Consider the following 13,752-nt stretch of genomic DNA (forward strand, 5'->3'; position numbering starts at 1 on the left):
TAGCTTATCTAAAGTGATCAACAGGTGGGCCATTTCCAGCACAAATCCAGGTTTTCTCACCCTCCACCCCCCCACACAAATTCACTCTCCTGCTGGTGCTAGCCCATCCAAAGTGACAACTCTTTACATAATCAAGTCGGGCTATTTCCTGCATAGATCCAGGTTTTCTCACATCCCCCCCACCCCCATACACACACAAACTCACTCTCCTGCTGGTAATAGCTCATCTAAACTGACCACTCTTAACTTTGGAACAATCCATTAATTATAAATTAATAGCCAGAATGGGTGTGTGATAAATATACATTCGTAGGAAAGGAGGCTATTGAATTAAAGCAGGTGCACTAATTGTTCCAGTCCCTATGACTTCAATCAGCTGGCTAAAAATAGACGTTGGTTCAATAATTTAAATCTCCAAAGCCCATTTACATGTGACTCCTTGAGAGAGGAAACAGTTAGAAATGAACCTAACTTCAGGGACAGCGTCAAGAAGCAACATCCAATTGTCATTTAACATCCTGTCTCAAGTTTCTTCTATGTTAGCTGTCCTAAAATGACTACCTTAGAGTAATAGGAAACATACCCTTACACTATTTAATATGTTGTTTTTATATTCTAGTGCTCTGTCTCACATTTTTTGGTTTATACATTGTCCTGGTTCAGAGAATTAACTTAACCTAGCTTTTTTCTATAGTTCAATTGCTTGTCAATTATGAAACGTTTGCTTTTATGAAGCGTTGGATGTCTTCTATATTTCCTGGGGTTATTTTGAAGTAGTCACTATATTTTCAGTACTGTACACTTCTTTTCTAGATACATCTTTCAGATAATAACTTCAGTACAAATTAATTTAATCACTTCCAGTGCTGAGATGTACCCGGTCTTCATTTCTGAATCTTTGACAGAGTTCCTTACCATCCTGCAAACAAAAAACAAACAAACAAAAAACTACACCAAAATGCAAGTAATCCTTTTCTTTGCCTCTCTATTCTAGCAGCCATACGGTCTATAAAATCTATATTTTCTCACTGAGAGTTTTGTTTTGTTGATACACGGTGTTCGTCAATGGCTACATTTATCCTTTAAGCCTCACACACACAATCACAATCTGTTAATCATTTGATACAAAATGCTGTCTGGATTTAGGTATGCTTGCAGGATTCTGCTTATTGAAATTGATTGACTTTCCTCTTAAATGAGCTCATTATGGCTAACATATAACAGGGCAACTTCAGACACAGTTTTTTCTTGTGGTTTATTACTAATATGGGCCCATGCAGTGAAGTTCAAATCCAGGTCCAAGGTTTCCCAAAATTCAAGGGATTTTTGGATCTAGTCTTTTTGGTCAGGACCCTTTCTCTGCTCGCTTATAGCAGAATCCTGACCACTGTTCTCTCTAAGCTGTGCGCGCACACACAGATCCAAAACACCGTGCACACAAAAATTCGCACAGAAGAAATTTTTTTGCGCACATGGCCTGTCAAAAATTAGAGGGAACATTGATCCTGACCCCATTAAAAGGTTGAGTGTGAACAATATTTGGCGTTGTATGATTTCCTACTACCATGTATCTTTAAGAAAAATGTATCAGGAGCTCAGAACATTCAAAAATCCAAATTCCCTTTTCATTATGCCTGATGCAGTGGTCACTGCAACAGACTGGCTTTGCTGCAAAGTTCATTTTAGACTACTTCCACTCACAATCTGGATAGCTACTTCTTAAATGGCTATGTCTCAATTTGGACCATTAGGAGACCATTATAAATAAAGCATTAGTTAACTGCATGAAAACAAAACTTAAAAGCATTAAAATGTCAAGTTTATGTACAGGGTGGAATAGATTTATACAATTATCCAGACTTGCACTGTTGATCTCAGAATAATTGCATAAAAGATGGAGGACTTCAATCCATCATTTAAAACCCCTGTAATAAGATTGCATCTTCCTGAATCTATAGACAGTATTTAGGACAGAATTACACCATTACTGCATTATAATCTTTGATACACATTCCATATGGTTCACTAAAAGGCTATGGGTTTTCTAATGATACTAAGAGGTGCAACTTTACATTGTCAGATGCAGAAGAAATGCACTAAAAATTGTGCCTTCAAACAGTCCCTAAGTATCTTAATATTCCATCACCACAAGTGGAATTTTCTTGCATATGCAGGCATACAATTACAAAATTTTAGTAAACAGAAACTTAACAAAATATCCTATCATAATGATAGTTTCTTGTTACAAGTAAGAAAATGAAATATATTTAATGGTCTTGTTGGAAGGGGGGGAAAGCCAAACAAAGTAGCAATGGACATTTTGTAACCATTAGTGCTATCACAATATCCCATGCAAACAGGACTACCACTCTTATCAGCTGACTTTTAAACAATGGCTTCCTATTTCTGAAAATTCCCTGATGCTACAGCTAGAGTTGTAATAAACCTTGAAATCATTTATCTTATGGTAAAATGCTTAACAAACAAGAACTGCTTAGAGTTGTAGGACAAACCATGCAAAACTCACACAGTGGTTTTCCCAAACAATCCCCCCTTCACCTGTAAATCAGTTTCTATTCCTAACAATTTAATTAAAATCTGGAACTTGTTTTCTCAATAATTCATCTTCCCTTGCAGCTTAGAAAAGATGTAGGTCTGCCATTTCTGGCATTACAGTTGGCTGCTGTGGAAAACTGAAGTGATGAATTAAAAGCAGCTGCAGAAATCTTTTCAATAAAAATATTAAATGCCAGAAGGGACCATTATGGTCATCTAGTCAGAGCTCCTGTATAGCATGGGCCATAGGACTTATTAGTATTAATTCCTGTTGGACCTAGAGCACATCCCGGAGAAATTCATCCAATCTTGAGCCCATTTAAGGCGGGCTATAGTGGGGACTCAGAGTCTAGGTCCTGAGTTCCCTAAGTTGCCAGACTTGAACCCTATTATTGCATGCTCGTATTCTTCATAAAGGGTATTTTTTAGCTCTCTTAAATTCCATCATTTCCTGAGGCTCCTTGCCTAGCTAGTCCCAGTCCTCATCCCAACTGAGCTCTCTTTCTAGTTAAAGGGAGCTCTATGATGATTAACCCTTCAATTAGAACTGGTCAAAAATATTTAAAACAAAACAAACTCATTCTGAGGTGGTGGAAAAGTCATTCAAAGGGTTTTCCATTTTTTGACAAGCTATAGAGTTAGTCAATTTTTTTTAAATGTCCATTTTGGAAAATAGCTTTAAAATAAAAATTAAGGGGTTTTGAAGTCCCCCCCCCCCCCCAACTGCATCTACATTCCATGTATTGAATTGGAAAAAAAGGAACTCTTACGGGACCACTTAGCCTAATTATATGTTTCTAGTAATAAAAAAGAACTAATTAAAAAGTCTAGTTATTCTATTGAGAAGCAATTCTAATCCCTTGGTGAGACGCCACTGTATTTGTCATTGACTTCAGTGGAGATTTCTGACCCACTGTTTGTGAAGCCATTGCAGAGTTAACATTTCAGCGATGGGTTCATCACAGGAAACAAAGTCTGCACCATTCAACAAATAAAATGAAACTAAGTACAGTGCTAAAATAGTGCCTGGCCTGTAGTTAAAACACCAGGCTATCCCCAGATAAATCTCCCTGGCCCTCCAGCTCAATTTACTGAGGCCAATGAGAGACCCAAATAAATGCTCAACTATAATTGGGGTTATGAAGAAGGTATTCCTGGAAGCCAGCAGGCTGTGTTAGATAAAAGGGACCTGTATAGCTGGAGGGGATGATTCTGAGGACAGAACAGACCGGTAGATTTGTAGTGATGGTTTTGCTGCATGACTCATGTTGACCATCCTTGGCCCATGAAATACCACACTACTATTCCTATGGTACCCGGAGCACTGAGAGATGCTTCTCTCCTGTTTGAGCACAAGCTTTCGTGAGCTACAGCTCACTGCATCCGATGAAGTGAGCTGTAGCTCACGAAAGCTTATGCTCAAATAAATTGGTTAGTCTCTAAGGTGCCACAAGTCCTCCTTTTCTTTTTGCGGATACAGACTAACCCGGCTGCTACTCTGAAACCTCTCTCCTGTTGTTTCACTGATGTCCGTAAGAATGATCTATAATCTGAACTCTTTCTCTTTAAGACAGCAATGTCAAATTCTAAACTCTTCTGTACAATTCAGGTCAATATAGCAGCAACTGAGAATCTATACGCAAAGTCACAATGTATAGATCTCTCCAATTTGTTCCTCCAGGCGCAGACTGGAACAAATGGTGGTGTACAAACCGCACCACCTCAGAAGGCACTGTGACTCAGGGGAAGAATTGCAACTCTGGGGTCACTGTCTATTCACTAAAAAGAAAAGGAGTACTTGTACTCCTTTTCTTTTTGTGAATACAGACTAACACGGCTGTTACTCTGAAACCTGTCTATTTACTGACTGCGCCTACGAGGGTGACCAGATGTCCCGCTTTTTACAGGGACAGTCCTGCTATTCGGGGCTTTGTCTTATATAGGTGCCTATTTCCTCCCATCCCCGTCCCGATTTGTCACACTTGCTGTCTGGTCACCCTAGCTGCTATAGGCCACCAGTTCGTCAATACCGTCAACCCATCTAGCCAGAGAATACCGAGTGAAGCTACAGCTCGTTCCATTCCCTAGCCATTTGCTCCAGGGAGATGAATAGACCCGCTTAGTCCTATACACACGGACCTAAATGTCCAGGTAACTCTCACTGGCTGGTATGCAGTCAGTCAGCTTCAATGGAATCTAGCCCTTGTTTAATTTTATTAACAGTTTACTTTCAACTTAGCTGAGGTGGGGATGTTCAGAATTTTAGTCTAGGTCACAAGTGAAAATGAATTGGATTCTCAACACAAACTATCATCATATTTCCAGATTGCAAATGTGTAGCAGTGTAAGAGCAAGAAGAACAAAGTTAATGGAACTCACGGGGTAGCAGGTGAATTAAATTTCTTGCTCTCTGTGCTTACTCTCCACACACTCAATCAATCACAGACCACGAACAAATCCTCAGGAATGGATCCCTTTCTTTGGTGCAGTAGCTTGCCTTGGGAGTGCTGAGTTTTTATCATCCCGAGTGAAAGAAGTCTTAGCTTTTGCTGGTCAGATCTGGGTCAGATGGTTGGTTGGTTGGTTAGGCACTGAACTGGGACTCAGGGGGTCTGACTTGAAATCCTGGCTCCGCCACAAGCTTCCTGTGTGACCTTGATGAAGTCACTTTTTTCGTCAGTACTTTAAAAAGAGTGATACTGCCTTTCTCCGACCCTTGTCCATTAAGATGGTAAGAGACATTCCCTGATGTTTACAGTGTACCGTGCCTACCACAATGCGGCCCTGGCCTCCCTGAAGGCTTCTAGGCATTACTGTAACAAACAAATAATGTATAGTACACAGAGACACTTTATGGTGCCAATCACACAATAGGTTAGACAGACTAACCCTAGAGATCTGTCCAACTTTAATTATAATTGAGGTATTTTATAGTAATTTCTCCTGCTCTGTTCTTGCATGTATAAAAAACCCCTACATAATTCACAAGAATCAAAGCAATAAATACACTGTAACTTACACTCTTGGTTGGGTTTCCTTTTATGGAGGGTATGTGGAAAAGGAGATCTATAAATCACACTAACTGGTTAACCCAACTGAGATACTGTATATGAAATTGGTAAGGCCTCGTTTATTTCTAGTCTTAATTCTAATGTCCCCCAAGGACCAAATAAACGTAAAACCTGATTCTACTGTAGTAACGATGTCTGCTCATTGAAAAGTCTGATGACCCTGTGAAAGTCTGATTCCAAAGCATGCTGTGGGTGGGTGAGCCATTGCCAATGCTGACAGAGATGACAAGTAATTAAGCTCATAAAAGAGGCGGGTTTAACGATGAGAATTGTCCATCTGTCTTTCAGCAGCATTTCCTATTAACTCTTGTTAAATGCTATTTTTAAAATGTAATTGTATTCAGAACTGGATTTTTGGCAGCTTACTTTTCCACATAGGATGGTGTAAGGGTGTATCCTATCACAGTGGCATGTGTATTGTTTGGCTTCCAACCACACACCCCTAAAAAAACTCATTTGGATTTGTTGAAAGGAAACATGAAAACACTTAGGCAGCAATTCTAGTGCCAAGTAACTCTTTCTAAACATTGGTCACCTTTCATCATGATTAGTGAACTCTACTTTTTTTAATATAAAGAAATAGAACAATACTTTCTGGTTTTCCTATTGTCTTCCCTTCCTCTGCAAATTCCCTCCAGCCCCACACAAGTGCCATCTGGTTCCCCCCTATTGTATAACTGATTTTACGTTTCTCGTAGGACACAGGCCTTCACAAGGGATAAATTGTGAGTGTTCCATTAATGCTATGGCTGAAACTTTTAGCCAGACCCTCAGCTGGTATAATCAACGTATCTTCATGGAAATCAATGGAGCTGTGTTGATTTATATCAGCTGAGGATCTGACCCTTTGAGTTAAGAAGGGGATTGGATCTGAATCTCAATCTGTTTCTACTCTTTCTATACAATGTTGCACTCTTGGGTAGCCACCTACATTGGTGCATTCTGATATGTTATCATTTGATCACCACTTTCCACAGGTATAAACGGTGATACCTAGTACAAGGCAGTGGAGAATCAGGCCCTGTGTGTGCCAATAGACTACAGTAGTTAAAAAATCATGCATATAGCCTGTGTAAAACATACTTCCTCTATATCTATATAGGTATAGGTATACACAGAGAGAGATGTGAAGTAGGGTACAAAAGCTCAGTTTTATGGACAGCAGGGAAAATCTGTGCAGCCCGAAGAGGAGGGTTGGATTGCTAACTAGTGAGAAGTGAGTTATATGTCATGAAAGGCAACCTGAAGACAGTCAGAGAGCCAGTTACACAGATGACAAGGATTGCATGAGACAAGGTGCTCTGTAGCCTAGTGTGGAGAGACAGACAAGATGAAAAGACATCTGGTGTTAGAGAACAGCATGGAGATGGGGTCTGGAAGGATGGAAGGGCAGAACAGTAAGGTGGAATTTGAAACAAGAGGGTCAGTGAGTCTGTGGAGATGGGTTAACTTCTCACATCAAGAAATGGATGAACCATCATTTTGGTAAGCCAATGTTAATTGTTAGCAACTTCTCACTTTCCAACAGTATGTCCTGTTAGGGAGGGAATTATTTTATGCTCTTGGGGCATTAGCTATATGCTGATGGCTTGGAAAATAGCACGCAAGTGTAAAGGTGCTTTAAAATATAGCAGATAATTTTGAAAGACTGCCAACTCAACATTTGACAAGACTTTAAGAACTTTACTCTGTGTCTGCAACACCCTAGTTTGATCAAGAACAATGCACTTTGTGATTAAAATTAAAGCCTCAGAACACAGAACCATTATATCTGTTACCAAAGAAACAAGATGTAATCAAGAATTTTTGTGAGAAGTCATATTTTGTCTACTATAGTTTCTACATTATTTAATAGCCTCTTAATATGTAGACAGATCTTGTTTAAACCAATAACTAATTTAAGATATGCAAACAAAAAAATCTGTTGTCAAAGATAAAAATTAAACATATGTAATTTTTAAATCTATTAGGGTTTCTAAAATTTTGTAAGAACCAGATACTAACTAGCAGAATTACTTAGAGTAAAGCTAGAACCTTGCTGACCAAAATGGAAACCCCTCCACATGGGTATTATAAAAACAATAATTTAATATTTATATTGTGCTGGTACTTAGCACAATGGGGCCTCCAATCTTTTGAGGAGAGGAAGGATAGAAGATTTGTGTGGTTGATGGTCACTTCATCCCAGAGGAGGCGGTGAGTACTTGAAGTGTTTTAACATGTGGCTGTTAATTATTGCAGTAGCAACCAGAGCCCCCAAAGTGCTAGGGTGTCGTCTACAAAGGGATAGCAAGCAAGAGAGAGTCCCTGCCCCAAAATCCTTACCCTCCTAGGCACCAATCATAGACTGAGAATGGAGGGACTGCCCATGGTTCTTGTTACAGGATCAGGGCCTAAATTAAGACAAGGTGCACATGGATTAGAGTCAGATGGTAAATAGGCTATTCTCTCCCCCACAACCTGCACCACAGACATTAGACATTGTCCAAAAAAAACCCCTAAAATTGGGGAGGGGGAATTGCTTTTCCAACAGAACATCAGGTTTCTGAGGAAAGCAGCCACTTTCTGTGAAAATCTTTGCTTAGTTGAAAATCCAATTTTCCATTGAAAAAACGTTCCATGGAAATTGTTTGACCAGCTGAAGTGTGGTTTAAACACACACAAGGCACTTTGAGGGGGTAGGTGAGGTAGACTTTCCATCTGAACTTGAAATTCAAGCTGGGCCAAAGGAAGGACTTTGTCAGGTGGCATGGCTAGGAGAGTTATAATAGACACCGAGTGGTTTACATATAAACAAAGGAAAATATGTTAAGAGATCACTCTCTACACGTAAGATCAGTTAAGAAATCAACTGTGGTGTCTGGGGAAGTAGGGAGAAGGAAAGATAATTGTTGTGTGACAATGTAGGTGATAGGACTCCAGAACCTTCCCTTGAGCAAACTGGGAGAAAACCCCATTCATGCTATAAGAGTGAGAGTAAACAGAGGAAAATCTGGTTCAAATTATTTTCCATTCTGGCATTTATTCCATTCAAGTGTAACGCTCATTGGAGAGATGACCCAAAACACAACTGGCTGCTTTACCTGATAGACAACATCTTAAGGTTAGAGCTGGGCAAAACATGAAATGAAACTTTCATAAAAATATAAATGGACCATTTTTTTGTCAAAATGTTGCAAACATTTTCATGTTTTGCCCAGCTCTAATTCTATGCAAAGCTTTAACCAAGCAAAGAGTGCAATTTACTGTTCTGGATAAGCTGCTGATACTTGGTATAACTTTTGCATAATAATATTTACTTACTTCCTGGTCCTGGCCCTGGCCCCATTGCAAAATCCTACATCTGCTCAAAAGTTGTACTGTCAACTTTTATAAACAAGTTGTTTTCAGGAGGAAGTTAATAGGTACATATATCAAGCCTGATGACACCACTTGTGTTATATGATGTAGAAAAGAATATCATTTTTAGAATTCTCTTCCAATAGGTGTGGTGTTTGTTCTGGAATGATTTTACAGTGTCCCACTTGTCTTGTCTGGATACAAAGGACACTCATAAATCTCTCTCACCAGTTCATGTCTTATGGGAACGAATTTATTCCTCTTCCATTTTGTCATGATAATCCCAAACCTATCATAAAGATTCAAAATCTAATGACGTTCTCTGTTGTCACATCATGTTATTTGGTGTCGTAATTACAATGGAATGATTGCTTTTTACTGATGCCTTATACCAAACTTGGTATATTTTCTATTATATTAAATTCTTCTGTAAACACATAATAAACACTAGGTATGCTTTAGCACAATAATCGAGAACCCTGTGAATTTCTCTTAGAGCCAGATGTTCTTATTGCTTAATTTGCATTGCATTTTATATTCAATTGCTTTTTTCAAGAAGGATATAAAACTACTGCTCTCTCCTCGCATACTTTTTAATGCAATACATAGCAGAAATACCTATGTCAGGGTTTCATTGTTTATATGAGTATGTTCCATGGGGAAGTGGTAGATTTTTCTCTCAGATACACAGCTGTGTCTTGAATAGTATCCAAACAGGAGGAAGAATACCCTTCTGGCTAATGCACAAGACACCGAGTCCAGTCACCTCTGGTTTGTTTTTTTTTTGTTTTTTTTTCTGGGCCTGCCACAAAAGTATTGTTATTTTGGTGTGGGCCCTATATAAACTCCCAGTGGGCATAATTGAAATGTTTTCTTTGACTTCAATGGAAGATGAATTGGCCCTTAATATTACGGTGTTTCACCTCTACATTGGGGATATTTAAATACTTGTGGCCTTATCTTGCAGTCCTTTACTCATCAAAGTCATCACTACTGCCATATCTAGAAATGTTACGTAGCCACGTGCTTTCCCTTTATATTTATTTCATTCTGGTGTGATTTCTCCAAATTCACTCAGAATATACATATGGAAGTCACAGATTAAGGCCAAGAAGGAGGATTATGATCTACTTTTACTTCCTGCATAACAAAGATTATAGAACTTCTCCCCGAGCTGTTCCAGCATAGAGCTCAGAACTTGACATTGCCTATATTTAGACAGAAATCCTATCCTGATTTTAGAGACCTCAGGAGGTGTGATAGTCTCTGGTGAAATCCTGCCTCCACAGAAATCTATGGCAAAACTCTAGTTGATTTCAAGGGGACCAGAATTTCACCATCCATCTCTTACCCAGCTGTTCTAATTAATCAACAGTTGCCCAGGAGCTCAAAAACTAGCTTGGTTATGTTTACATGAGCTGCAATCATGCTCACAAGCTGGAGGTCATCTTTGGCTACTATTGCTCCTGTCAGAACTAGGTTTTGTTCAATTCTTACTGCTTCTGCAATAGGTCAATAATTCAAACTTCCTCTTGCACCCTAGCTTTCCATTTAGAGCTGCACACTTCCCATGCCACTGAATAAAAGGAAATGAACCATTCTCACCAGGAGTATTGACCAGCAAATATCACCAGCACAATATGATGAACAGAACAACCTACCAAAATATCAGACCTGGAGAAGCAGGCAAACTAAATTCCATTCATGGTGTTAATTTCATAGTTTGCCTTTAAAACTAGTTTAAAGGTGAATGAGAGGACAACGAGGCTGAAGCCAAGAATTTGGGATGTCTTCCCTAAGTCAAGTGCATTCTCAGCCAGATGTTCTGCAGTTACAAATGGGCCAGCCAGACAGCATGGACAGCTCTCAAACTGGCTGACATATATAGCACAAAAAAGCCATTTATCCAGTGATGCTCCTGGAAGGAACAGAAAATAGTAAAATGCATTCCTTTTTAGCACCGTGCTAAGCCTAAGTTCACTGTATAAATCAGTGTAGTAATGGTAAGACAGGGCAAAATGTTATGCTAGCTTGCAGTCGTAAATGTTTCAACAGAACTTTAAATACAAACCATTTCAAGGGCTGGCTGATGTAAAACCATCTTCACATCCGGTTATGAGCTGGCCTCTTCTGATTTATGTTTTTTAAAAGTCATTGTTCTCCAACTACAGAAATTTTTTGCAAAGGGCACATGAAGCGGGCATGAATCTAGCTGTAAGTTTGGACATATCCCCATTGTATAAGGTTTGCACCTACTTTTAATGAATTAGAAACTAGTACAAGACCAAGGAGACCACTTGTATCCTTCCTGTGAATCTGTGCAAGCTGGCATACAGGTGAAATTCACACATGTAACCCTCTGTAGCGCAGCATTAGCGAATATCTCCAGTTGTAGGATGTGATTGCCGCTCCTGTAAACGTAACCGATCTCGTTTTGGGTCCCAGAATGCTGAAGCCACAGTAGCACACAGGCGAGTCCCACAAATAATTATCCAGCATTCCAGGCGAGCTTGTGCAACCTGTGCTGATGCATGCGCTGCGGCAGCTAGACTGCTCTGGTACATGAGCTAGCTGGATTAAAGCTAATTCAGAGGTGTCTATAAGAGCTGCAATTGCACCTCCCAGTTGCAGTGTAAACATATCTTCAGTCCATTAGCTGAACATCTGCTCCTTTGTTCTTGCTGATCATTGTGTGCCAAAACTATACAAAAGGCTTATGTATGAAATGAACTCAGCGCAAAATAGGAAGGAGTAAGTCTTAACCCCAGAGGGGAGCATGCAAGAACTACAACAGGTGAATAAGCGAAGAGGCAGCAACTTCAGACTCTGTGCTTGGGGAACAAAGGATTAGCTTTGGAACAAATGCAGCTCCTGTGTCAGGAACTGGCTCCCCTTGGCTTAAATCCAAATCCACATCAAAAACTGATTCAGAATGAGGTTAGCTATCAATTCTGAAAAGTAACTTCAGACTCTGGCCCTGATTTTCAAAGATGAAGAGCTCCTAGTGTAGGCAATGGAAGATGCTTAGTATTAGAGCTGGTCAGGAATTTTCTGACAAAGGGTTTTTGGCAGAAAATAATGGTTCACAGGAAAGGATCAGTTTCATTTAAGCTCCTGATTTGGAAAAAAAAAAAAATCAAAATGTCCCATTTTGACATTTTCAAAACTACAACTTTCATTTTTTGTTTCAAAATTACTTTGTTGTAAAACTTTTTTAAAAATTAACTAGTTGAAATAAAAGCTGAAATTGAAACAAAATGTTTTAATTGACTTGATTTTGATTTTTTTTTTTAATTATTGGTTCAAGAAAACTTTTGAGAGAGTGACTTTTTGGCCTGATTCGAGATGGAACATTTTTGGACAACTCAAGCTCTCTCAGTACAGTATAGCAGAAAGCACACTAGAAATGCTACATACTGATCTCTTTAATGGCAAGTTAGACCACCAAACGACTGTTGGGTGTGTTAAACACACCACCTACTGCATGCCTTATGAAACCAAGATCCATTACAGCTATCTGACTCTAGGAGTAATTATTACTAACTATAGACAGTTATAATAAGAGTTCAATGAACTTGCAAATGTTCTCAGAGCCCCTTCAAGAGAAAATATAATTAAACCATGCAATAATTTACAATTAAGCACAAGAAAATCAAATCTACAATACTAAATGCGAGTTCTTAAATTCTTTAAGAGAAAAAGAACTTGTGTTAATAACCTCAGCTTGTTATATATGAAAAACTGAACAAGTGATGGTAGGACATACAGTTTCTCTTTAAAAGGAGCAATTTTGAGCACTGAATCATCAAATTCTCTTGAGTACAACTTTTCACAAACCTTAACTTAGTTATGGTAACAGCAAGGGGAAAAAAAATCAGTATTAAAAGAAAGGCAACCCCTCCCCACCCAATGTGTGTTATGTTTCTCCAATCTGCTATTGCCAAGTCATTAACATACAGGTTATACAACATCCTTCGGCACTCTTTGATATTCCCATTCTGAGCCTTACTCATACTTCTCACTTATGGAATTAATTTATGGAATTAATGATACTGTATATTTTACTGCATTTTCTCACTGCAAACACAAGACGTGTCAGGCCTCCCAGGGAAGAGGGGAACTCTCTCTGCATTATTCTCATATATGCTGTAAAGGAGATTGCATTACCGTCCCTGCTGATTGCTGGCTTGTGGAAAGAACTCCAATCAGTGGTTAGCCATAACAGCATCCCAACCATTTTGGAAACGGCTTACCTAAATAGAGATGTACAGAAGGCAGTTTTCTCCCTAATACTGATGCATTTTCAATTTATGCAATACAAAGTGCATTGGTCTGCAATGTCCCCTGCTACTGATGATTAATAGCCCATACATTGCAAGGGACTACAAAGGAAAGTGCCAAGGGAAGCAGATGCAGCGGGTGTTATATTATCATGACTGCAACAAACTCATTCAGTGGTGTCAGCTATGACTGCGGGATTCTGATTATGAAATATGATGCGTGTTGAATTTAATGGCTTTCTCTGCCCTTCTGGTGAGTTCACTGCTTTCCAATGTCATTTTGTGTTCTCATCTGAGTGGTAATAAAAGGAATATCATTGACTGTGCTAGCTCTGTAACCACTGTGTGTTTTACAATAAATTGTGTTTCAGGACCTTTCTACCCAGGAGAGCGTACAGGGCCAGAACGTAATATTCCCCAGCTTTGCTATGTGACTGCTTTCTGTGAGAAGGTAGGGAATTATGCAGGGCTGCCCTTCTATGTGAGAGGACATTCATTTTTTTCCT

At 39.2% G+C, this 13,752-nt stretch overlaps 1 long non-coding RNA gene across 1 annotated transcript in view; it reads right to left on the reverse strand.

Annotated features, from left to right (window-relative positions):
* Positions 1-109: 109 nt before the first annotated feature.
* Positions 110-13,752, reverse strand: part of LOC142069479 (uncharacterized) — a 40,345-nt gene continuing 26,702 nt past the window's right edge. The window contains exon 5 of the long non-coding RNA XR_012665325.1: positions 110-919. This is a non-coding gene — a long non-coding RNA (uncharacterized LOC142069479). The remainder of the gene's footprint in view (positions 920-13,752) is intronic.

The sequence above is a fragment of the Caretta caretta genome, chromosome 17 (assembly GCF_965140235.1).
Source record: "Caretta caretta isolate rCarCar2 chromosome 17, rCarCar1.hap1, whole genome shotgun sequence".
In the NCBI taxonomy this organism is placed as follows: Eukaryota; Metazoa; Chordata; order Testudines; family Cheloniidae; genus Caretta; species Caretta caretta.